Source organism: Moschus berezovskii, chromosome X, assembly GCF_049115385.1.
Source record: "Moschus berezovskii isolate FMDL1 chromosome X, NW_MosBer_1.0, whole genome shotgun sequence".
NCBI lineage: Eukaryota > Metazoa > Chordata > Mammalia > Artiodactyla > Moschidae > Moschus > Moschus berezovskii.
Window position 1 is genome coordinate 118871701 of NC_142488.1, and position 26399 is coordinate 118898099.

Below are 26399 nucleotides of genomic sequence, written 5' to 3' on the forward strand. Positions count from 1 at the left end.
CTGATAGCTTTCTAACTTGCATGACAAGTTTGTCCGGGCTCTTACAACTATGAGTGTGACTGTTTATAGCCTCCCAGCCATGCAAGGACAGAAAGCCTAATATTCTAAAATACAGGAATCTGTTGAAGAAGTTAAAATCATTAGAATAGTACTAGAAAAGATTTCATTGTTGAATCAATGCTTGCTGCAGTTTCCTCTATTGTATCCTTGGAAATATATTAATCCTTTGATTTAACCACATCAGATCTTAAGTTAATAAATTCCTTTCTTGCAGCTCACTACACCGGTGCCTTATAGGAATGTAACTTTGTTATGTGTCTACCACCTAACTTTAGGAAAGTCACCTTAAAAGAAAAGTCTTTTACTTGCTAACTAACCTATTGTCAGGAGAGAGGGCCATAAAACTGTTAGCAGGCCCCCTGGCCAGAAGATGATGTAAATCACCTAAAACTTTTATCACACAAAAATAAGCCCTGATCCTGATAAGGGTCAAGACTGCTGACCCCACGTGATTTTGGTGTGAATCTATACCTCCCTTTCTCTGTTTCTTATGCGCATAACTTAGGGTATAAAAGCAGCACTGGAAAATAAAGTTTTGGGCCTTGCTCACTGAAGCTTGGTCTCCCCGTGTCGTTCTTTCTCTCTTTCCATCCTTTTCTCTATTCTCCTTTTTCTGGTTGAGATCCTTGGAGCGCTGGGCCCTCTGAGTTTACTTATCTGCCTGGGCTTCTAAGACCCACTCGAGGGGGTGCCCTGGTGGGGTGCCTCAAGTGATTCGAGAGGGCGCCTGCGGCCTACGTAAACAGAGCAAGCCCCGTGCTGGGGTTTTATTGGTTTCCAGCGTAAACCAAGGAATCATCAGCCCCTGTCTCTCTCTCTTTCTCTCTCTCTCTCTGACGCCGACGCCGTTCATCCCGAGGATACCCTGGGTCATATCGGGGCTGGACCCCGATACTACCGCACAATTGCACTCATCTCACACGCTAGTAAAGTCATGCTCAAAATTCTCCAACAGAGACTTCAGCAATATGTGAACCGCTAACTTCCAGATGTTCAAGCTGGTTTTAGAAAAGGCAGAGGAACCAGAGATCAAATTGCCAACATCCACTGGATCATGGAGAAAGCAAGAGAGTTCCAGAAAAACAAATATTTCTCCTGTATTCACTATGCCAAAGCCTTTGACTGTGTTGATCACAACAAACTGTGGAAAATTCTGAAAGAGATAGGAATACCAGACCACCTGATCTGCCTCTTGAGAAATCTATATACAGGTCAGGAAACAACAGTTAGAACTGTACATGGAACAACAGACTGGTTCCAAATAGGAAAAGGAGTACATCAAGGCTCTTTATTGTCACCCTGCTTGTTTAACTTATATGCAGAGCACATCATAAGAAATGCTGGGCTGGAAGAAGCACAAGCTGGAATCAAGATTGCTGGGAGAAATATCAATAACCTCAGATATGCAGATGACACCACCCTTATGGTAGAAAGTGAAGAGGAACTAAAAAGCCTCTTGATGAAAGTGAAAGAGGAGAGTGAAAAAGTTGGCTTAAAGCTCAACATTCAGAAAACTAAGATCATGGCATCTGGTCCCATCACTTCACGGGAAATGGATGGAGAAACATTGGAAACAGTGTCAGGCTTTAATTTTTTGGGCTCCCAAATCACTGCAGATGGTGATTGCAGCCATGAAATTAAAAGACGCTTACTTTTTGGAAGAAAAGTTATGACCAACCTAGATAGCATATTAAAAAGCAGAGACATTACTTTTCCAAGAAACGTCCGTCTAGTCAAGGCTATGGTTTTTCCAGTGGTCATGTATGGATGTGAGAGTTGGACTGTGAAGAAAGCTGTTTGCCAAACAATTGATACTTTTGAACTGTGGCATTGGAGAAGACTCTTGAGAGTCCCTTGGACTGCAAGGAGATCCAACCAGTCCATCCTAAAGGAGATCAATCCTGGGTGTTCATTAGAAGGACTGATGCTAAAGCTGAAACCCCAATACTTTGGCCACCTCATGCGAAGAGTTGTCTCATTGGAAAAGACCCTGATGCTGGGAGGGATTGTGGGCAGAAGGAGAAGGGGACAACAGAGGTTAAGATGACTTGATGGCATCACCAACTCGATGGACATGAGTTAGAGTAAATTCCAGGAGTTGGTGATGGACAGGGAGGCCTGGGGTGCTGCGATTCATGGGGACACAAAGAGTCAGACACGACTGAGTGACTGAAATGACTGAAATTTAAAAATCAGCAAAGACCTGAGAGACACACCTGATCAAAGATATATAGATGTCTAGTGACCATATGAAATGATTCTCTCTATATGTCATCCAGATTCTACACACTAAAGCAACAATGAGATATTTCTGCATGCCTATCAGAAGGGCCAAAATAAAAATACTGACAAGATCAAATCTCGCAAGAATATGAACCAACAGAACTCTCATTTGTTACTTGTACTAATGCAAAATGTTAGGTTTTTACAAAATTAACATATTCTTAGCATAATATCCAGCAATCCCACTCCCTGGTATTTTCCTAAAGGAGTTGATAACTTATGACCACACAAAAACCTGCACATGAATGTTTATAAAAGCTTAATTCATAACAGCCTAAACATATGAGCAATCAAGATAACTTTCAGAAGGTGAATGGATAAACTCTGCTATACTCAGAAAATGAGGTAGTATATAGTGCTAAAATAAAATGAGTTCTCAACCAATGAAAACACATGAAGAAAACAAACGCACATTACTAACTGGAAGAAGTTATTTGAAAAAATTTCCTTGTATATAATTCCAAATATATAACATTCTAAAACAGGCAAACTACGAAGGAAGTAAAAAGACTAGTAGTTCCCAGGAGTTAGTGGGGATGGAGGAATGAATAAACAGAGCATAGAAGTTTTTAGGGCACAGAAAATATTATGTGTGATATTAAAATGGTTGATGATTATCTATATATTTGTCAAAATTCATAGAACTTACACCCAGTGAAACTTTATGTAAATTATGGACTTTGACAGACAATAATGTTTCAATGTAGGTTCACTGAAATAGCAAATATACCATTGTTGTGCAGATTATCAACAGTTGGAGAGGTTGTGTGTGGGTGAAGTTTGGGAGACAGGGAATATATGAAAACTCTCTGTAATTTCCACTTATTTTTGCTATGAACACAAAAGTGCTATAAAATACTTTATAATTCAAAAAAAATCCAACAAAATATCCATGGAATATATGGTTTCATTTTGGACTTTCTATCAGACATTTAAGAAGAAATTAACACCAATTTTACTCATACTTTTCCAAAAACAGATGAGTAAGGATCACTTGCTAATTTAATCTAGAGGCAAATATTTTCATATAAGTTGAAGAACTTACATTTTATAGTTTTTCACAAAGCTACAGTAATCAAGGCAGTATGGTACTGGCATAGAAATAGACATACAGAACAACGGAATGGAAGAGGATATCTAGAATTAAAGCCCTATATCTATGCTTAATTGATTTTCCATAATAGTTCAAAGTCCATAGAATTTTATATTTCAATATACTTCAGTTCCTTTCAGCTCAGTTGCTCAGTCACGTCCGACTCTTTGTGAACCCATGAATCACAGCACGCCATGTTTTCCTGTCCATCACCAACTCCGGTATTCACACAAACTCATGTCCATCGAGTCGGTGATGCCATCCAGCCATCTCATTCTGTTGTCCCCTTCTCCTCCAGTCCCCAAATCCTCCCAGCATCAGAGTCTTCCAGTGAGTTAATTCTTCGCATGAGGTGGCCAAAGTACTGGAGTTTCAGCTTTAGCATAAGTCCTTCCAATGAACACCCAGGACTGATCTCCTTTAGAATGGACTGGTTGGATCTTCTTGCAGTCCAAAGGACTCTCAAGAGTCTTCTCCAACACCACAGTTCAAAAGCAGCTATTCTTAGGTGATCAGCTTTCTTCACAGTCCAACTCTCACATCCATACATAACCACGGGAAAAACCATAGCCTTGACTAGACAGACCTTGGTTGGCAAAGTAATGTCTCTGCTTTTTAATATGCTATCTAGGTTAGTCATAACTTTCCTTCCAAGGAGTAAGCGTCTTTTAATTTCATGGCTGCAATCAGCATCCGCAGTGATTTGGGAGCCCCAAAAATTAAAGTCTGACGCTGTTTCCACTGTTTTTCCATCTATTTCCCATGAAGTGATGGGACCAGATGCCATGATCTTAGTTTTCTGAATGTTGAGCTTTAAGCCAACTTTTTCACTCTCCTCTTTCACTTTCATCAAGAGGCTTTTCAGTTCCTCTTCACTTTCTGCCATAAAGGTGGTGTCATCTGCATATCTGAGGTTATTGATATTTCTCCCAGCAATCTTGATTCCAGCTTGTGCTTCTTCCAGCCCAGCCTTCCTCATGATGTACTCTGCATATAAGTTAAATAAGCAGGGTGACAACATGCAACCTTGATGTACTCCTTTTCCTATTTGGAACCAGTCTGTTGTTCTATGTCCAATTCTAACTGTTGCTTCCTGACCTGCATACAGGTTTCTCAAGAGGCAGGTCTGGTGGTCTGGTATTCCCATCTCTTTCAGAATGTTCCACAGTTTATTGTGATTCACACAGTCAAAGGCTTTGGCATAGTCAATACAGCAGAAATATTTGTTTTTCTGGAACTCTCTTGCTTTCTCCATAATCCAGCAGATGTTGGCAATTTGATCTCTGGTTCCTCTGCCTTTCCTAAAACCAGCTTGAACATCTGGAAGTTCATCGTTCACAAATTGCTGAAGCCTGGGTTGGAGAATTTTGAGCATGACTTTACTAGCCTGTGAGATGAGTGCAATTGTGTGGTAGTTTGAGCATTTTTTGGCATTACCTTTCTTTGGGATTGGAATGAAAACTGACCTTTTCCAGTCCTGTGGCCACTGCTGAATTTTCCACAGTTGCTGGCATATTGAGTGCAGCACTTCCTCAGCATCATCTTTCAGGATTTGAAATAGCTCAACTGGAATTCACCACCTCCACTAGCTTTGTTTGTAGTGATGCTTTCTAAGGCCCACTTGACTTCACATTCCAAGATGTCTGGCTCTAGGTGAATGATCACACCATCATGATTATCTTGGTTGTGAATATCTTTTTTGTACATTACTTCTGTGTATTCTCACCATGTCTTCTTAATATCCTCTGCTTCTGTTAGGTCCATATAATTTCTGTCCTTTATCGAGCCCAGCTTTGCATGAAATGTTCCCTTTGTATCTGTAATTTTCTTGAATAGATCTCTAGTCTTTCCTATTCTGTTGTTTTCCTCTATTTCTTTGCATTGATCGCTGAGGAAGGCTTTCTTATCTCTCCTTGATATTCTTTGGAACTCCACATTCGGATGCTTATATCTGTCCTTTTGTCCTTTGCTTTTTGCTTCTCTCCTTTCACATCTATTTGTAAGTCCTCCCCAAACAGCCTTTTTGCTTTTCTGCATTTCTTTTCCATGGGAATGGTCTTGATCCCTGTCTCCTGTACAATGTCACGAACCTCTGTCCATAGTTCATCAGGCACTCTATCAGATCTAGACCCTTAAATCTATTTCTCACTTCCACTGTATAATCATAAGGGATTTGATTTAGGTCATATCTGAATGGTCTAATGGTTTTCCCTACTTTCTTCAATTTAAGTCTGAATTTTGCAATAAGGAGTTCATGATCTGAGCCTCAGTCAGCTCCTGGTCTTGTTTTTGCTAACTGTATAGAGTTTCTTCATCTTTGGCTGCAAAGAATGCAATCAATCTGATTTGTTTGTTGACCATCTGGTGATGTCCATGTGTAGAGTCTTCTCTTGTGTTGTTGGAAGAGGGTGTTTGCTATGACCAGTGCGTTCTCTTGGCAAAACTCTGTTAGCCTTTGCCGTGCTTCATTCCGTGCTCCAAGGCCCAATTTGCCTGTTCCTCCAGGTGTTTCTTGACTTCCTACTTTTGCATTCCAGTCCCCTATAATGAAAAGGACATCTTTTTTGGGTGTTAGTTCTAAAAGGTATTGTAGATCTTCACAGAACCATTCAACTTTGTCTTCTTCAGCGTTACTGGTTGGGGCATAGGCCTACATTACTGTAATATTGAATGACTTTAAATATTGATGCAAATTTTTAAAAATAGTTAGGAGACTATGGGACTTCAGAATGTAACAAAGCAATCTCTTACAAATGTATGAAACAACCTAAATATAGAAAGTGGAGAAAATGTTTCTTAAGGACAGGGAAGCCTGGCATGATGCAGGCCATGGGGCTGCAAAGTCGGACAGTGAGTCTGTTATAGACAGCATATAGTTGTGTCTTATTTTTTTTTATTATTTCAGCCATTTTATGCCTTTGAATGGAGAATTCAAAAATTTACATTTATTGATACATAAGAACTTAGTCACACTACCTTATAAATTATAATATATAGTTGTATATAATTAAATTTATGCTTATTTATATCTTAACATGTAACATATTTGTATAGTACATATATTTGGTTTTTTCCCATTTTTGTCTACCTTTTTACCACCTTGGTTTAGGTGATTTAAACTCTTTTTCATACTCAATTTTACTTTTTATGTTGTCTTATTGCCTCTACTTTTCAGCATTTTTGTTAGTTTATCCTGGGATTAAAATATGTATCCTTATCTTAGCCTACCATATCAGTAAACAAAGGATGTCATAGTCGTCTTAACACAGCATCCTCAGTAGTAATTGTGACAGGGAGTTTCTCAGGCTGGTAGACAATTACATCATTTGGAACTTTATATCTACATGAAGGAATTAAAAATGCCAGAAATGTTTGAAACTAAATGATAGGAAAGCAACCAGTGGAGTAAATGGGACTATACTTTTACAGTGATTTTAAATTTTATATGAAGTGGTAGAATATTATCACTGAGGATGTGTTTTTATGACACATAGTGGCTCAAAGTAAAGGGATGTAAAAAATAATCAAAGTAAATGGAAACAAAAAGACAGCAAGGGTAGCTATATTTATGTCAGTCAAAATAGACCTCAAGTCAAAAATTAAAGCAAGAGACAAAAAAGATCATTATATTATGGTAAAAGGGTAGATTCACAAAGGGGACATAATAGTTGTAAATAAGTGTGTACTCAGTGTTAATAAATATAGTAAATATACTAAAAATACTAATAAAAATTGAATAATAGAAAAATAATACAGTAATAGTAGAGGACTTAAATACCCCTTTCAACAATGAATAAATCATTCAGACACAAAATTAGTAAGGAAACACTGAACTTCATCTATACTTTAGAATATTCTATCTGTAGAACTGGCGCCAACCTGCTTGTCTTGTGAAACTTATCTTAGGGTGGTTGGCTTCAGAATCCAGGAACACTGAGTCTCATGCCACTTTGTTGATTGGGAGGGTCAAATCCCTGCAAGTCCAAAGGATCCTAGGATTATTGCCAGACTACTGGTGGGCAGGTAAGCCCCTGGAAGTAATAGGCCAGAGGGAAGACTCCAAAATGGTACTTTATAGCATCAGCATCTTTGACACTGTCTATGAAAGAATAAACTTTCATAGTGGCTTCCCTGGTAGCTCAGGGGGTAAAGAATCTGCCTGCAATGTGGGAGACCCAGGTTCGATCCCTGGGTTGGGAAGATCCCCTGGAGAAGAGAATTGTAACTCACTCCAGTACTCTTGCCTGGGAAATCCCATGGACAGAGGAGCCTGGTGGGCTACAGTCACAGAGTCAGCCACAACTAAGCAACTAACACTAACTAAACTTTGATAAATGGCAACTACCAGTGTTTGTACCACATGCGGGGTTCCAGTTGGCTCCCATATCTCCAGAAGGCTGTCCAAGGTCAGCCTGTGGGTTTGACTCAGGCTCCATTCAAATTATAGTCTCTGAGCTGGGACTTGGAGATTGAGATTTTGTCCATTCCCTTTAAGGTAGGACTCTGTATCCTACAGCCTTCTCACTTTCCCCAAAATAAGTCCTTCTCACCTTTCCACTGTAACGCCTGGGCTGGAGAACCCAGTGTGGGACTTGGAATCCTCACTTCTTAGGGAGAAACTTTGCAATTGTAATCTTCCTCCCATTTGTGTATCACCAACCCAGGGGTATGGGTCAAGATTATACTGTGTCTCTATTCCTCCTATATGACTTGTTGGGGTTCTTCCTTATATCTTTAGGTGTGGGAAACATTTTCTGCTAGTCTTCATGTCATTCTCATTGATGGCTGCTCTCTAAATAGTTGTAAGGTTAGGAAGACTATGGTAGGACGTGAAATCAGGGTCTTCCTATACCACCATCTTGGCTACCAAGCATTCCATATCACATTATTATTACTATAGATTATATAAGTATACTGTATACTATACACCTTCATGGATCACAGCCTTGTTATGGCAAAGGGGCTTGTATAACTCAATGAGGCTATTAGCCATGCTGAGTAGGGTCACACAGTTGGACGGGGGGAGAGTTCTGTCAAAATGTGGTTCACAGAAGAAGGGAATGGCAAACCACTCCAGTATTCTTGTCTTAAGAACCCCATGAACAGCATGAAAAGGCAAAAAGATATGACAGTGGAAGATGAGCTCCCCAGGTCAGTAGGTGTCCAACATGCCATTGGGGAAGAGTGGCGATATGGCTCCAGAAAGAATGAAACAGCTGGGCCAAAGAGGAAACATTCCTTAATCATGGATGTGTCTGGTGGTGAAAGTGAATTTCGATGCTATAAATAACAATTGCATAGGAACCTGGAATGTTAGGTCCATGAATCAAGGTAAATTCGACATGATCAAACAGGAAATGGCAAAAGTGAATATTAACATCTTAGGAATCAGCAAACTAAAATTAATTGGAATGGGTGAGTTTAATTAAGATGACCATATTTACCACTGTGGGCAAGAATCCCTTAGAAGAGATGGAGTAGGCTTAATAGTCAACAGATGAGTCTGAAATGCAGTTCAGTTCAGTTCAGTCACTCAGTCGTGTCCGACTCTTTGCAACCCCATGAACTGCAACACACCAGGCCTCCCTGTCCATCACCAACTCCCAGAGTTCACCCAAACTCATGTCCATTGAGTCAGTGATGCCATCAAACCGTGTCATCCTCTGTCGTCCCCTTCTCCTCCTGCCCTCAATCTTTCCCAGCATCAGGGTCTTTTCAAATGAGTCAGCTCTTCACATGAGGTGGCCAAAGTATTGGAGTTTCAGTTTCAACATCAGTTCTTCCAATGAACACCCAGGACTGGTCTCCTTTAGGATGGACTGGTTGGATCTCCTTGAAGTCCAAGGGACTCTCAAGAGTCTTCTCCAACACAACAGTTCAAAAGCATCAGTTCTTCAATGCTCGGCTTTCTTTATAGTCCAACTCTCACATCCATACATGACCATGGGAAAAACCATAGCCTTGACTAGATGGACCTTTGTTGGCAAAGTCAGTACTTGGGTGCAATCTCAAAAATGACAGAATGATCTCATTTCATTTCCAAGACAAACCATTCAGCATCACACTAAGCCAAGTCTATGCCCCAAACACTTTTGCTGAAGAAGCTGAAGCTGACCAATTCTATGAAGACTTATAAGACCTTCTAGAACTAATACCAAAAAAAAAAGAAAAAAAAAAGATGTCCTTTTCATCGTAGAGGACTGGAATGTGAAAGTAAGAAGTCAAGAGATACCTGGAAAAACAGGCAAGTTTTGCCTTGGAATACAAAATGAAGCAAGGCACAAACTCACAGAGTTTTGTCAAGAGAATGCACTGGTCGTAGCAAACACCCTCTTCCAACAACACAGGAGATAATTCTACATATGGACATCACCAGATGGTTAATAATGAAATGAGATTGAGTATATTCTTTGCAGCCGAAGATGGAGAAGCTCTACACAGTCAGCAGAAACATAACTGGGAGCTGACTGTGGCTCAGATCATGACCCCTTATTGCAAAATTCAGGTTTAAATTGAAGAAAGTAGGGAAAACCACTAGGCCATTTAGGTATGACCTAAATCATATTTCTTATAATTATACAGTAGAGGTGATGAATATATTCAAGGGATTAGATCTGGTAGAAAGAGTGCCTAAAGAACTATGGATGGAAGTTCAGAACATTGTACAGGAAGCGGTTACCAAAACCATCACAAAGAAAAAACAAGGAAAGAAAGCAAAATGGTTGTCTGAGGAGGCCTTTCAAATAGCTGAGAAAAGAAGAGAAGGGAGAAAGGGAAAGATATACCAACTAAAAGCAGAGTTCCAGAGAATAGCAAGGAGGGATAATAAAGCCTTCTTAAGTGAACAATGCAAAGAAATAGAGGAAAATAATAGAATGGGAAATATTAGAGATCTCTTTGAGAAAATTTGCTATATCAAGGGAATATTTCATGCAAAGATAGGCACAATAAAGGACAGAAACAGTATGGACCTAACAGAAGCAGAAGATATGAAGAAGAGGTTTCAAGAATACACAGAAAAACGACACAGAAAAGATGACAATTATCCTGGTAAAAATGATGGCATGGTCACTCATCTAGAGTCAAATATCCTGGAATATGAAGTTAAGTTGACCTAAGGAAGCATTGCTATGAACAAAGCCAGTGGAGGTGATGGGATTCCAGCTGAGCTTTCAAAATCCTAAGAGATAAAGCTGTGAAAGTGCTGCACTAAATATGTCAGTGAATTTAGAAAACTCAGCTGTAGCCACAGGAGTCAGTTTTTATTCCAATCCCCAAAAAGTACCATGCCATATAATGTGCAAAGTACTGTAAAATTGTGCTTATTTCACTACCAAAGTAACTCTCAAAATTCTTCAATCTAGGCTTCAAATGTATGTGAACCAAGAACTTGCAGATATACAAGCTGGATTTAGAAAAGTCAGAGGAACCCGAGATCAAATTGCCAATATTTGTTGGATTGTAGGGAAAGCACAGGAATTCCAACAAACATCTACCTCTGCTTCATTGACTATGCTACAACCTTTGACTGTGTGGATCACAATAAATTGGAAAATTCTTAAAGAGATGGAAATACGAGACCATCTTACCTTTCATCTGAGAAACCTGTACACAAGTCAAGAAAAAATATTTAGAACCAGATATAGAGCAATGGACTGGTTCCATGTTGATAAAGGAGTGCATAAAGGCTATATATTGTCACCCTTCTTATTTAACTTATATGCAGAGTACATCTGGGAAAATGCTGGATGAATCACAAGCTGGAATCAAGATTTCCAAGAGAAATATCAACAACCTCAGATATGCAAATGATACCACTTTAATGGTAGAAAGTGAAGAGGAACTTAAGAGCCTCTTGATGAAAGTGAAAGAGGAGATTGAAAAAGCTGGTTTAAAACTCAACATTCAAAAAAGGAAGATCATAGGAGCCAATACCATCATTGCATGGCAAATAGATGGGGAAAATGTGAAAACAGTGTCAGATTTCCTTTTCTTGGATTCCAAAATCAATGTGAACTGTGATTGCGGCCATGAAATTAAAAGACACTTGCTTCTTGGAATAATAGCTATGACAAGACTAGACAGTGTATTAGAAAGCACAGACATCACTTTGTCAACAAAGGTCCATATAGCCAAAGCTATGCTTTTTCCAGTAGTCATGTATGGATGTGAGAGTTGAACTATAAAGAAGGCTACTACTGAAGAATTGATACTTTCAAACTGGTACTGGAGAAGCCTCTTGAGAGTCCGTTGGACAGCAAGGAGTTCAAGCCAGTCAATCCTAAAGGAAATCAACCCTGAATATTCACTGGAAGGACTGATGCTGAAGCTCCAATACTTTGGAAAAGATTCTGATGCTGGTAAGGTTTGAGGGCAAGAGGAGAAGGGGATGACAGAGGATAAGATAGTCAGATGGCATCGTTGACTCAATGGATATGAGTTTGAGCAAACTCCAGGAGATAGTGAAGGACAGGGAAGACTGGTGTGGTGCAGTTCATGGAGTCACAAAGAGTTGGACATGACTTAGTGACTGAACAACAACAACAATGAACAAGTAAGGAGTCTGGTGAGGTGCTCTGCTCTGTGATGTCCTTCCCTAATTTGTAGAGCTTGGTGACAGCATGAGGCAGGGAGTAACCCTAAAAGATGGGGACAGTGCAAATGATCCCATCCCCACTGTCCACAACTAGGCCTGTGACAGAGGCAGAGGCATAGAGTGCTACAATCGTGTGGTTGGACAGGTAGAAGGCAGGCACATTGAAGATCTCACACTTCACTTCTGTTGTCTTCTCTTGAGTCTCCCTTGGATTCAAGGAGGGCTCAGTCATGAGAACAGTCATTGAAAGGGTTTTACTCCCAGTTCCCACTCAAAACGTTACTTCCAGGGTTTCTCCATCTCATTTCATCCCCTTACCAGTTCAAGTTCAATCAGTTCAGTTCAGTTCAGTCGCTCAGTCGTGTCCGACTCTTTGCGACCCCATGAATCACAGCACGCCAGGCCTCCCTATCCATCACCAACTCCCGGAGTACACTCAAACTCATGTCCATCGAGTCGGTGATGCCATCCAGCCATCTCATTCTCTGTCGTCCCCGTCTCCTCTCACCCCCAATCCCTCCCAGCATCAGACTCTTTTCCAGTGAGTCAACTCGTCGCATGAAGTGGCCAAAGTATTGGAGTTTCAGCTTTAGCATCAGTCCTTCCAATGAAAACCCAGGATTGATCTCCTTCAGAATGGACTGGTTGGATCTCCTTGCAGTCCAAGGGACTCTCAAGAGTCTTCTCCAGCACCACAGTTCAAAAGCATCAATTCTTCGGCGTTCAATAGGGTAGTACAAATGCAAGGTTTCATACTTCCACAAGCCTTCTTCCCCAACAAAGTACTTTTTCTGATTATCTCTTGTCAAAGAGATTTTAAATTTAGGATGCCCCACCAGAGAGCTGAGGAGATAATGGGATCCAGTCTCTCCAGACTGGCTTACTTTAGGAGTCCCAATCCATTATCAAAAATTATAGGCTGGAATATTTAATACATATGGTTTGAACACGTGAACAGCATGTTCTTTCAAACCTCAACAAAATAAAGAACACTTAGCCATTTTGTGAGACAATAGGCACTGCTTGGAATTTAAACAGCCAGAGAATTCCCAAGTTCTCAAGTTATCACTCAGGTGGAGCTAGAAGGCTGTTGCCAGTGCAAAGAGTCCTCAACCCATGAATCTTGTCCCCTTTCAGGCATCCCAGGGCTTGCTGAGGTGATCTCAGTGATAATTACCCACTGTGCAATAACCTAGCCAAGGCAACAATTGTCCTCAGAGAACATCACAGGGTATTTAAGCCTGGGGTCTCTGAGCCACAAACCTTCCCTGCTTGGTAAAGCATGAAGCAGAAGAAGGCAAATTGTACCTATGATCAGCTATAAGTGTGTGAACATGAAACAGAGACCTGGTTTTAGTACCAAGTGAAACTACCAATCCATGGACTTGGTCAAGAGAACTGATTTCTCTGCTCCATTTAGTCACTGTTTCTGAAATGATTAAAATGCCTTTCCCTTGGGCAGGGGAGAAACTAAGCACCAGATATAGGTCTATATCTCAGTGAGGATGCCTGAAACTCAGTTCCAATAGGTACTGAGTGCATTTGTCTTTTTCTCCATCCTTACAATTATTTTAAAAACTTATTTATTGAAATAAACTTCACATCCCATATAATTAACCCACTGTAAACATGGATACCAAAGGGGCAAGGAGCAATGGGATGAATCAGGAGATTGGGATTGATGTATACACACTACTATGTATGAAACAGATAACTAATGAGGACCTACTATATAGCATAGAGAACTCTACCAATGCTCTGTGATGATATAAATGGAAAGGAAATCCAAAAAAGAAGGGATATATGTATACAAATAGATGATTCACTTTGCTGTGTAGCAGAAACTAACACACAATTTAAAGCAACTATACGCCAATAAAATTAATCAAAAATAAAATAGAAGAAAATATATACCACAGTGTTTAGTATATTTGCTGATATGTACAAACATCACAGATAAAATTTTAGACTATTCTCATCACCTCAAAAGAATGTTATATTCTGGCTAACACCCTTTATTCAAACCATCCCCCCTAAACCGTAAGCAACTACTAATACACTTTCTGTCTTTATGGATTTACCACTTTTGTACATTTCTTATAAATGGAAGCAAACTTGCGGCCTTTTGTGCTTGGTGTCATTTATTTTACATATTGTTTTCAAGGTTCACCCATTGTTTGGATATAGCACATTTTGTTTATCCATTTGTCAGTTGATAGACATTTGGATTTTTCACACCTTGTAATTAATTAATTGCCAACATCTGCTGGATCATGGAGAAAGCAAGAGAGTTTCAGAAAAACTTCTATTTCTGCTTCATTGACTATGCCAAAGCCTTTGACTGTGTTGATCACAATAAACTGTGGAACATTCTGAAAGAGATGGAAATACCAGACCACTTGACCTGCCTCTTGAGAAACCTGTATGCAGGTCAGGAAGCAACAGTTAGAACTGGACATGGAACAACAGACTGGTTCCAAATAGGAAAAGGTGTACGTCAAGGTTGTATATTGTCACCTTGCTTATTTAACTTATATGCAGAGTACATCATGAGGAACGCTGGGCTGGAAGAAGCACAGACTGGAATCAAGATTGCTGGGAGAAATATCAATAACCTCAGATATGCAGATGACACTACCCTTATGGCAGAAAGTGAAGAGGAACACAAAAACCTCTTGATGAAAGTGAAAGAGGAGAGTGAAAATGTTGGCTTAAAGCTCAACATTCAGAAAACAAAGATCATGGCATCTGGTCCCATCACTTCATGGGAAATAGATGGAAAAACAGTGGAAACAGTGTCAGACTTTATATTTTTGGGCTCCAAAATCACTGCAGATGCTGATTGCAGCCATGAAATTAAAAGACGCTAGCTCCTTGGAAGGAAAGTTATGACCAACCTTGATAGTATATTAAAAAGCAGAGACATTACTTTGCCAACCAAGGTCCGTCTAGTCAAGGCAATGGTTTTTCCCGTGGTCATGTATGGATGTGAGAGTTGGACTGTGAAGAAAGCTGATCGCCGAAGAATCGATGCTTTTGAACTGTGATGTTGGAGAAGACTCATGAGAGTCCCTTGGACTGCAAAGAGATCCAACCAGTCCATTCTAAAGGAGATCAATCCTGGGTGTTCATTGGAGGGACTGATGCTAAAGCTGAAACTCCAGTACTTTGGCCACCTCATGCGACGAGTTGACTCACTGGAAAAGACTCTGATGCTGGGAAAGGTTGGGGGCGGGAGGAGAAGGGGACAAAGGAGAATGAGATGGCTGGATGGCATCACCGACTCTGTGGACATGAGTTTGAGTGTACTCTGGGAGTTGGTGATGGACAGGGAGGCCTGGCGTGCTGTGATTCATGGGGTCGCAGAGAGTCGGACACGACTGAGCGACTGAACTGAACTGAACTGAATTAATTAATATTCTGCTAGAAACAATCTTGGCCATGTTTCTATAAAAACATGTTTCATTTCCTTGGTTATATAACTAGAAATGAAAAAGTTGAGTCACATGGTAAAACTGTCTTTAATCATTTCAGGAACTCTGAGTCTGTTTTTCAAAATATCAGGCATTTTACATTGCAAAGAGCAGTGTAGGAAAGTCACTAATTTTTCATATGCTTGCCAACACTAATTAGTATGTGACATTTAAAATTCTAAGCATCATAGCAGGTGTTAACGTGACATCTCTGTTGTCGGGATTTCTATTTCCTTGATAACTAATGACATGAAACATTTTGTATGCTTATTGGGCACTAGTATATTTTCTTTGGAGAAGTATATATTCAGTTGCTTAGTCCATTTTAAGATAATTTTACATTTTAATTATTGAGTACTGACAGTTCTTTATAGATGCTAAATAGAAATATTAGATACATGATATTCAAATATTTCACTATTCTGTGCACTATCTTTTCATTTTCTTGATAGTAACTTCTAAATCACAAGCATTCGTATGTTTGATGAACTAGAATTTATCTATCTTGCCTTTTGTTGTTAGTGCTATTTGAGTCATATCTAAGAACTGACACATATAATTTCATGAAGATTTACCCATATGTTTTCTTGTAAGTGTTTTACAATTTTAAATCATAAGTTAGGTCTTAATTTATACTTATTTATTTTTTGTATATTGCGTGAGGTAAAATATGACTTCATTATTTTGCATGTTGCTATCCTGAAAAAGATAGCATATAAATAGAATTATATATTGTGACCAAGTGGAATTTATTCAAGTGATGCACAGTTGGTTCAAAGTGAGGACATTAATCAGTACAGTAAATTATATTAATAGAATAAAGGACAAAAATTACACAGTCATCTCAATAGACAGCAAAAAACGCATTTGTCAAAACCTGACTTCCTTCATGATAGAAACGTTCAAAATCAAGTAATAGAAATGAACTCCTCAACCTCATAAAGGTAATCTATGAAAAAATTCACAGCTATAATTATTCTTAATAGTGACAGACTGATTCTTTGCCACATATTGGGAATAGAATGAGACATCCATTCTCACCCTACTTACTCAGCATTATACTGTACACTGAACTAGAGCTACTAGTCAAGTAAATAAACTAAAAAATATCCAGATTAGCAAAGAAGTGAAATTTTAAGTATTTGAAGATAATGTGGTCTGGCACATAGAAAATACAAAGGACTCCACCAAAAAATATTAGCAATGTTGTATAATAAAAAAATAAAATATCATAGGCATAACCTCAGATATCTCTTGTGCTTTATTTAAAAAGGGCTTTTTAGAGGATACATCTTTGCTATAATCAATACATAATACATCAACAATATAATAAATGAGAAAAGCTTAAAACTATCCCCCTAAGATCAGGAACAAAACAAAGATACCCACTCATACTAATTACACTCAATATGATATTCAAAGCCCTAGCAATAGAAATTAGATAAGAAAAAGAAACAAAAGGCATGCAAATTGGAAAGGCAGAATTAAAACTATCACTATTTGCAGATGACATAATATATTAAAAAACCTTAAAATCTTCACCAAAAATCTTTTAGAATCAATAAATGAATTCAATAATGTTGGTGAACACAAGATTAATATACAGAATGTCTTGCATTTCTATACACTGATAATAAACTATCAGAAAGGGAAATTAAGGAAAAAATTATAATTAAATCAAAATGAATAATATAACATCTAGGAATAAATCTAACCAAAAAGGTGAAAAATATCTACACTGAAAACTATAAGAAAATGATGAAAGAAATCAAAGAAGACACAAATGAAAATATATCTCATGCTCATGGATTGGAAGAATTAATATTGTTGGAATGTCCATACTGTTCAAAGCAATGTATGGATTTAATGCAATCCATTACAAAATTCCAATGGTATTTTTCACAGAAGAACAAATAATCTGAAATTTGTGTGGGATAAAAAAAATGTCTCAAATATTCAAAACAATCTTGAGAAAGAAGAACTAATTTATAGGTATTACAATCCCTGATTTTAAACTAAAATAAAAAGCTATAGTAGTCAAAACAGTATGGTAAAGGCATAAAAACAGGCATGCTGCAACCCATGGGGTTGCAAAGAATCAGGCATAACTTAGTGACTGAACAACAACAACGATTTCCAACAAAAGATGAAGGACTATACCATTGGGAATTGATACTTCCATCAACAAATTGTGTTGAGAATACTGATCAGCCACACACAAAAGAATGAAACTAGGCCACTATCTTACACCATACACAAAAATTAACTAAAGTAGGTCATAGACTTTAATGTAATCTTAAAGTTGAAAAACTTTGAAGAAAATATAGGTGGTGAGTTTCTTAACATTGATTTAGCATTTAATTTTGCAGTTTGGCTCCCAAAGTAAAGGCAACAAAAGCAAAAGTAAACAAGTGAAGGTACACCTAAATAAAATGCTTCTGCATAACCAAGGAAGTCACCAATAAAATGAAAAGGCAACCTACTTAATTGGAGAAAATATTTACATATTATATATTCATTAAGAGTTTAATATCTGAAAAATATAAAGAACTCAAAAAACTCAATAAGGAAAAAAAAGAAAAAACAAATGGACAGCAGTTCTTAAGATACTTTTCCAAATAAGACATACAGATGGCCAACATTCACATGAAAATATTTTCAACAAAGGTAATTTAAATCAAAATCACAATGAGATATCACCTCAGACCTGTTAGAATAGCTATTATCAAAGTCAAGAAGTAACTGCTTTTGATAAAAAAAAATATGTGAAAAGGAAACCTTCATACAACACTTGGTGGGAATGTAAACTGGTGCAGCCACTACAGAAACAGAACAGAAATTCCTCAAAAAATTAAAATAGGTCTACAATATGATCTACTTCACTTCTGCATATTTATTTAATTCAAAAATGTATATACACCTCAATGTTCACTACAGCATTATTTACAATAGCCAACATATGGAATGATATGGAAGAAATCGAAATATCCATCAAAAGATGAGAATACAAATGTATAGATACATATACAAATTCACATATACATTGGAATACTACATAACTATATAAGAGAAGGAAATATTGGATTTCCCTGGTGGTCCAGTGGTTGGGAATCCACCTGCCAATGCAGAAGACATAATCCCTGTTCTGGGAAGAATCCACATGCTATGGGGCAACAAAACCCATACACCACAACCCATGTACTCTGGAGCCCATGTTCCACATCTACTAAGCTCATATGCCACAACTTCTGAAGTCTGCACAACCTAGAGCCTGTTAACAAGAAATAAACAAGAGGAATCACCACAAGGAGAAGCCCATGCACTGCAACTAGAGAGGAGTCCCACTTGCCACAACTAAAGAAAGCCAATGGACATCAACAAAGACCCAGCACAGCCAAAAACAAATGTTTTCTTAAAGAAAGAAGGAAATCTTAATATTTTCAACAATATGGATGGACTTTGAGGGTATTATGCTAAGTGAATAAGTCAGATAAGTAAGTACAAATACCTTATAATTTCACTTATAGTGGAATCAGGACAACAAAACAAATTAACAAACAAAACATAACTCATACATATAGAGAACACACTGGTGATTGCTAGTGGAGAAGAGAGTTGGGGATTGCCAAAATGGATGAGGAGAGTCAATTGTAGGATGGCAAGTGATAGCTAGATTTATTGTGGTGATTACTTTATAGTATATACAAATAATCAACTATGATGCTGTATACCTGAAACTAACATAATGATATATACCAGTTTCACCTCATCTAAAAAAATAAGATACTGCCAGATACTATAAGAATGGTAATAATGAAAAGAACGATAACAAATATTAGCAAGGATATGGAGAAATTGCTAGCAGGAATATAATTAATATCTCCACTTTTGAAATACACGTGAAAGTTTCTTTAAAAATTACACAGAAATTCCATATGACTCAGTCATTAAATTTCAAAGTACATACCCAAGAGAAATGAGAATAGAAATTCACACAAAATTTATTCATTGAATGTCTACAGAAGCATTACTCATAATAGCCAAAAGGTGAAAACAAACCAAATGTCTGTTACATGATAAATGGATAAAAGTGGTATTATATATATATTCAAATATATATATTCAAAGTGAATATATATATATATTTAAGTATTTATATATATAAATATATTTATTTTTATATATATTTAAAGTATTATATATATTCAATATATATTCTTTTTTTTCTTTTTTTAAAATTTATTTATTTTTTATTGGTAGCTAATTATTTTACAACATTATATTGGTTGGTTTTGCCATACATTGACATGAATCCGCCCCAGGTGTACATGAGTTCCCCCTCCTGAACCCCCTTCCCACCTCCCTCCTCCCTTTATCCTCCCTCTGGGTCATCCCCACACACCAGCCCCGAGCATCCTGTAACTGGCATCGACCCTGAACTGGTGATTCGTTTCACATATGACAACATAAATGTTTCAATGCTATTCTCCAAAATCATCCCACCCTCACCCTCTCCCACAGAGTCCCAAAGATTGTTCTATACATCTGTGTCTCTTTTGCTGTCTTGTATACAGGGTTATCATTTGCATCTTTCTAAATTCCACATATATGCGTTAGTATACTGTATTGGTGTTTTTCTTTCTGGTTTACTTCACTCTGTATAATAGGCTCCAGTTTCATCCACCTCATTAGAACTGATTCAAATCTATTCTTTTTAATGGCTGAATAATATTCCATTGTGTATATGTACCAAAGCTTTCTTATCCATTCGTCTGCAGATGGACATCTAGGTTGCTTCCATGTCCTGGCTATTATAAACAGTGCTGCAATGAACATTGGAGTACATGTGTCTCTTTCAATTCTGGTTTCCTCAGTGTGTATGCCCAGGAGTGGGATTGCTGGATCATATGGCAGTTCTATGTCCAATTTTTTGAGGAATCTCCACACTGTTCTCCATAGTGGCTGTACTAGTTTGCATTCCCGCCAACAGTGTAAGAGGGTTCCCTTCTCTCCACACCCTCTCCAGCATTTATTGCATGTAGACTTTTGGATAGCAGCCATTCTGACTGGTGTGAAATGGTATCTCATTGTGGCTTTGATTTGCATTTCTCTGATTATGAGGGATGTTGAGCATTTTTTCATGTGTTTGTTAGCCATCTTTATGTCTTCTTTGGAGAAATGTCTGTTTAGTTCTTTGGCCCGTTTTTTGATTGGGTCATTTATTTTTCTGGAATTGAGCTGCAGGAGCTGCTTGTATATTTTGGAGATTAATCCTTTATCAGTTGCTTCATTTGCTATTATTTTCTCCCATTCTGAAGGCTGTCTTTTCACCTTGTTTATAGTTTCCTTTGCTGTGCAGAAGCTCTTGATTTTAATTAGGTCCCATTCATTTATTTTTGCTTTTATTTCCAATATTCTGGGAGATGGGTCTTGGAGGATCCTGCTGTGATTTATGTCGGAGAGTGTTTTACCTACATTCTCCTCTAGGAGTTTTAGAGTTTCTGGTCTTACATTTAGCTCTCTAATCCATTTCGAGTTTATTTTTGTGTATGGTGTTAGGGAGTGTTCTAGTTTCATTCTTTTACAAGTGGCTGACCACTTTTCCCAGCACCACTTGTTAAAGAGACTGTCTTTTCTCCATTTTATATTCTTGCCTCCTTTGTCAAAGATGAGGTGTCCATAGGTGCATGGATTTATCTCTGTGCTTTCTATTTTGTTCCATTGATCTATATTTCTGTCTTTATGCCAGTACCATACTGTCTTGATGACTGTGGCTTTGTAGTAGAGCGTGAAGTCCGGCAGGTTAATTCCCCCAGTTCCATTCTTCTTCCTCAAGATTGCTTTGGCTATTTGTGAAAACAACCCAAATGTCTGTTACATGATAAATGGATAAAAGTGGTATTATACATATATTCAAATATATATATTCAAAGTGAATATATATATATAAGTATTTATATATATAAATATATTTATATATATTTAAAGTATTATATATATATTCAATATATATTCAAAATAATTAATTGCTGATATATGCTACAACATGGATGAAGCTCAAAATAAGCTAAGTAAAATGCCTGTCACACACAAAAAATGACATAGTGTATAATTCCATTTTTATGAAATATCCAAAGCATACAACTTTATAGAGAAAGATTATATAAGCATTTTCCTAGAGTTTGAGAGAATGAGGTATTGGGGTTGATGAGTAAAGGTTGTGGGATTTCTTCTTGGAGTGATAACAATGTTCTAAAATCTATTTTGGTGATGGCTGATAGTTACTCGACTCCGTGAATATACTAAAATCTATCAAATTGCATATTTGCAATGGATGAATTTTACGGCATATGAACTATATCTCAGTGGTTGTTTTTTAAAATTTTATTTATTTATTTGGCTGTGCTGGGTATCAGTTAAGGCATGTGGTATCTTACTTGGGGAATGTGGGATCCAGTTCCCTGACCAAGGATTGAACCTGGGACCCCTGCACTGGGAGCTCAGAGTCCCAGCCACTGGATGACCAGGGAAGTCCCTCAGTGGTTGTGTGTGTATGTTTGTGTTTTAAATCTGTCCTCTAAAAGGGCGTTGCAGGTGTTGCTAGTGGTAAAGGACTCACCTGCCAATGCAGGAGACATGAAAGACATGGGTTCGATCCCTGGATCAGGAAGATCTCTTGGAGGGGGACATGGAAACCTACTCCAGTATTCTTTCCTGGAGAATCCCTGGGCAGAGGAGCCTGACAGGGTATGGTCCATAAGTTTGACACAACTGAAGCAACTTAGCACACATGCAGGTCCTTCAAAAATATCTTATGGTTCTTGTCATCAACTTATTATCCTAAGAGTTCTTCTTTCCTTCTCTACTACAAATCATTGGGGAGGAACCAAATTGTAGCGAACAAGAACAGAGAATAAATAAATCAAGATTTGACAGCTTTCTCAGTAATATGGGTATTCACATTAACTTCACTGGAGTGAAACGCAATACTTTCTTTTTGTGAAGTCTGCAGCCAAGTCATTCCCCTACTAATCAAGTTCCTTATGTTTCTTGGCCTTAATTTTTCAGTCTTCGGAAAAGAATTTAACTTTAACTTCTATATTTTCATAACTTAATCATATGTGTTTTGGCTGTGTGTTTCTTTCCCTTTCTCAGTCTAGCCATCATAGTCTTTCCTGAAAAACATAGTTGTCTCTGAGGCATAATTTTTGTTACATTTTAATAATCTCTTCAATAGTTATGAATTCTGAATTCATTATGAAGTGACATACAAGATTCCTTATAAATTAGAATATACAAAAATCTCAGCACACTTTATTATTTTTAAAGCAAAATTGTAGGTGACAATTTTTTAGGTGATTACACTTAGATATACCTGTGTGCTGTGCTGTGCTGTGCTAAGTCATTTTAGTCGTGTCTGACACTTTGTGACCCCCATAGACTATAGCCTGCCAGGTTTCTCTGTCCAAGGGGTTTGCCAGGCAAGAATACTGGAGTGGGTTTCCATTTCCTCCTCCAGGTGAAGGATCTTAAAACTAGAATTCTTACATTTGTTATAGATCTGTAGGATACTCATAATAAGTAGATTCCTTTCAGCTTGATTTTCAAAAAGAAAGAAAATACAATGAAAAGGCATTTATAAATGACTTTTAGAATTATAACTCTAAGAAAAATCTGTTTAATCAATATCACATTGATGTTCTCTTGATTTATCTATTATGAAGATTTTTCTCTATTATCATCTTATATTTACTACCTGGAGATATCTACAGATACAAAACCAGACCTAAATATTCATTTAACCCTATATCTTTAATGAATGAAATTGTTAAATAAATCCTACCAGTAAGTCACAAGCAAAGACTAATGAAGCTTTTGTATTTATCTGAACATAAAAGACAAACACTTCTATTGTAAAAATATTCTGCAAGAATTAAGGACACCAAGGATTCACATTAAAAGATGTTTGATGCTATAGTCACCAAAGTAATCAAAGTAGAAAAGTCAAGAAACATAAGACACATATGGAACTTCTGCCTGGTATTCATGGTTACTGTTCACAAGTATTATGTTTATTCTTATGAGGATCAATATAACAACAGTAACAATAAACCAACTTCAAGGAGTCCAATTTAAATCCAACTACTTTGAAGGAATTACTCAAATGTATTATCATCCATTTTATGAAGATTTGTTGGCTGAGCTTACAAAAATTTTAAGGTACTGTATAATATAATCGCTAGCTATAATGGTATAAAAGCCTATAATCACTAAGTTACATGATGTCAATTTGGTAGATATCCCACCATACTTGTTGGTCAGGTAATGTTGAGGTATTTGAATAAAGAAAGTGAGGAATATAGTGGAGGATTTAAGGCATTATGGAAAACAATTTCTGAACAATACTTACAATATTCAGCAAATATAAAATATTTTAAGTCAGAATAGACTATAACATCATAATCTCAGTTACTGTAAAGATTATATTAAGTAATAGATACACAATCCTTTAAGTGAATATAGATATAAGAATTTTTGAGAAGAGCTACTGATATATATTCCTAAGTATTTAATTCTTTTCGTTGCAACAGTGAATGGAATAGTTTCCTTAATGTCTCTTTCTATTTTCTCATTATTAGTGTATAGGAATGCAAGGGATTTCTGTGTGTTGATTTTATATCCTGCAACTTTACTGTATTCATTGATTAGCTCTAGTAGTTTTCTGGTAGAGTCTTTAGGGTTTTCTGTGTAGAGGATCATGTCATCAGCGAACAGTGAGAGTTTTACTTCTTCTTTTCCAATTTGGATTCCTTTTATGTCTTTTTCTGCTCTGATTGCTGTAGCCAAAACTTCCAGAACTATGTTGAAGAGTAGTGGTGAGAGTGGGCACCCTTGTCTTGTTCCTGACTCAAAATCACTATTTCAACAGAATTTTCTGACAGTTTACACTTTTTGTATTGCTTTGATTGATAAAGACTATTGAGGGAGTTGATTGACTTTAACAGAAATATGACAAAAGAATAAACAATATTAAAATGTATTTGTGATTTGCTTTATAGTTTAAAAATATTATTTTCACTATATTTTCAAATATGTGTATTATTTATTTGTAAACTACCTTTTAATTGAATTTTATACATGGGCAAAGTTGTAGTTCCATGTGATAATGCTAAGTGAAGTATAAAACTCCTTAATCCTAATATAGGTACAATAATATTAAAAATAGTATACTTTTTTCCTTTTTGTCTCTCACAGAAATACCATATTTTTTCTGAGAAGGAAAATGCTAGATGAACTTTCTCAGTTTTCCAAAGCTTTCAAAATAGCTGATTTGTAAGCTGAATGAAAAGTGAAAGAGGAGAGTGAAAAGGTTGGCTTGAAGCTCAACATTCAGAAAACAAAGATCATGGCATCTGGTCCCATCACTTCATGGGAAATAGATGGAAAAACAATGGAAACAGTGTCAGACTTTGTTTTTTTGGGCTCCAAAATCACTGCAGATGCTGATTGCAGCCATGAAATTAAAAGACGCTTGCTCCTTGGCAGGAAAGTTATGACCAACCTTGATAGTATATTAAAAAGCAGAGACATTACTTTGCCAACCAAGGTCCGTCTAGTCAAGGCAATGGTTTTTCCCGTGGTCATGTATGGATGTGAGAGTTGGACTGTGAAGAAAGCTGATCGCCGAAGAATCGATGCTTTTGAACTGTGGTGTTGGAGAAGACTCTTGAGAGTCCCTTATACTGCAAGGAGATCCAACCAGTCCATTCTAAAGGAGATCAATCCTGGATGTTCATTGGAGGGACTGATGCTAAAGCTGAAACTCCAATACTTTGGCCACCTCATGCGACGAGTTGACTCACTGGAAAAGACTCTGATGCTGGGAAAGGTTGGGGGCGGGAGGAGAAGGGGACGACGGAGAATGAGATGGCTGGATGGCATCACCGACTCTGTGGACATGAGTTTGAGTGTACTCCGGGAGTTGGTGATGGACAGGGAGGCCTGGCGTGCTGTGATTCATGGGGTCGCGGAGAGTCGGACACGACTGAGCGACTGAACTGAACTGAACTGAACTGAAGCTGAAAACAAATAACATATAAAAAAATCAAAGTGCTATCCTAATGCATAAACATTCATGATATAATTGGCAAATGTTGGCATGAAACAAACCTCCTGGTGACTTATTAAGGAACTTGCAATGTCCACAAATGGAAAGAACATTCATTTAATTGCATAATGCCTTTAGGTACTGGCATTAAAAAAATGAAGATCTGTTTCTAAAATCCTAGAGGACAAGATTTACCAAGATTTATAGTTTATAGACCATTGCATTACCATCAAGGAAGAAGAATATTTGGCAAGGGGAAGAAAGTTAGACATTCCTACAGAAGTCAGAAGCAGGATGACAGTAGAAGGTAGCATAAAAGAATGAAAATAGGATTCAAGTTAGATTAAAATTGCATAAAGAATTATAAGATTGTATTTGGATTTATCTCTACTATACACCCATGCTGAAATCCTAATCAAGTGAAATAATTTCCACCTTCCTTTTCAGTCTGTAAAATGTGATTAATAATGTTTCTCCTACTCATCATCACAATATGTTTATAGAAAATACTAACTGAAGATATTAAATTGTTGACATTCAGGTAGTCAGTTACAAATGTGTATTGAGTGCCCAAAATGTGCCAGGTGCTATATTAGGTACTAGAGATACAAAGGTAAAGATAAGTAAGCAGAGTCTTGATTTTTAGGAGATATATCATTTAGTGAAGCATTTTAATCCTGAATAAAGAATGAATGAAAACAATGGTAAACAGCACACATAAAACACCAGAGAGAGGACAGAACATGGTAAATATTAAGTAATGGAAATAATTTCTATACGGCTGGA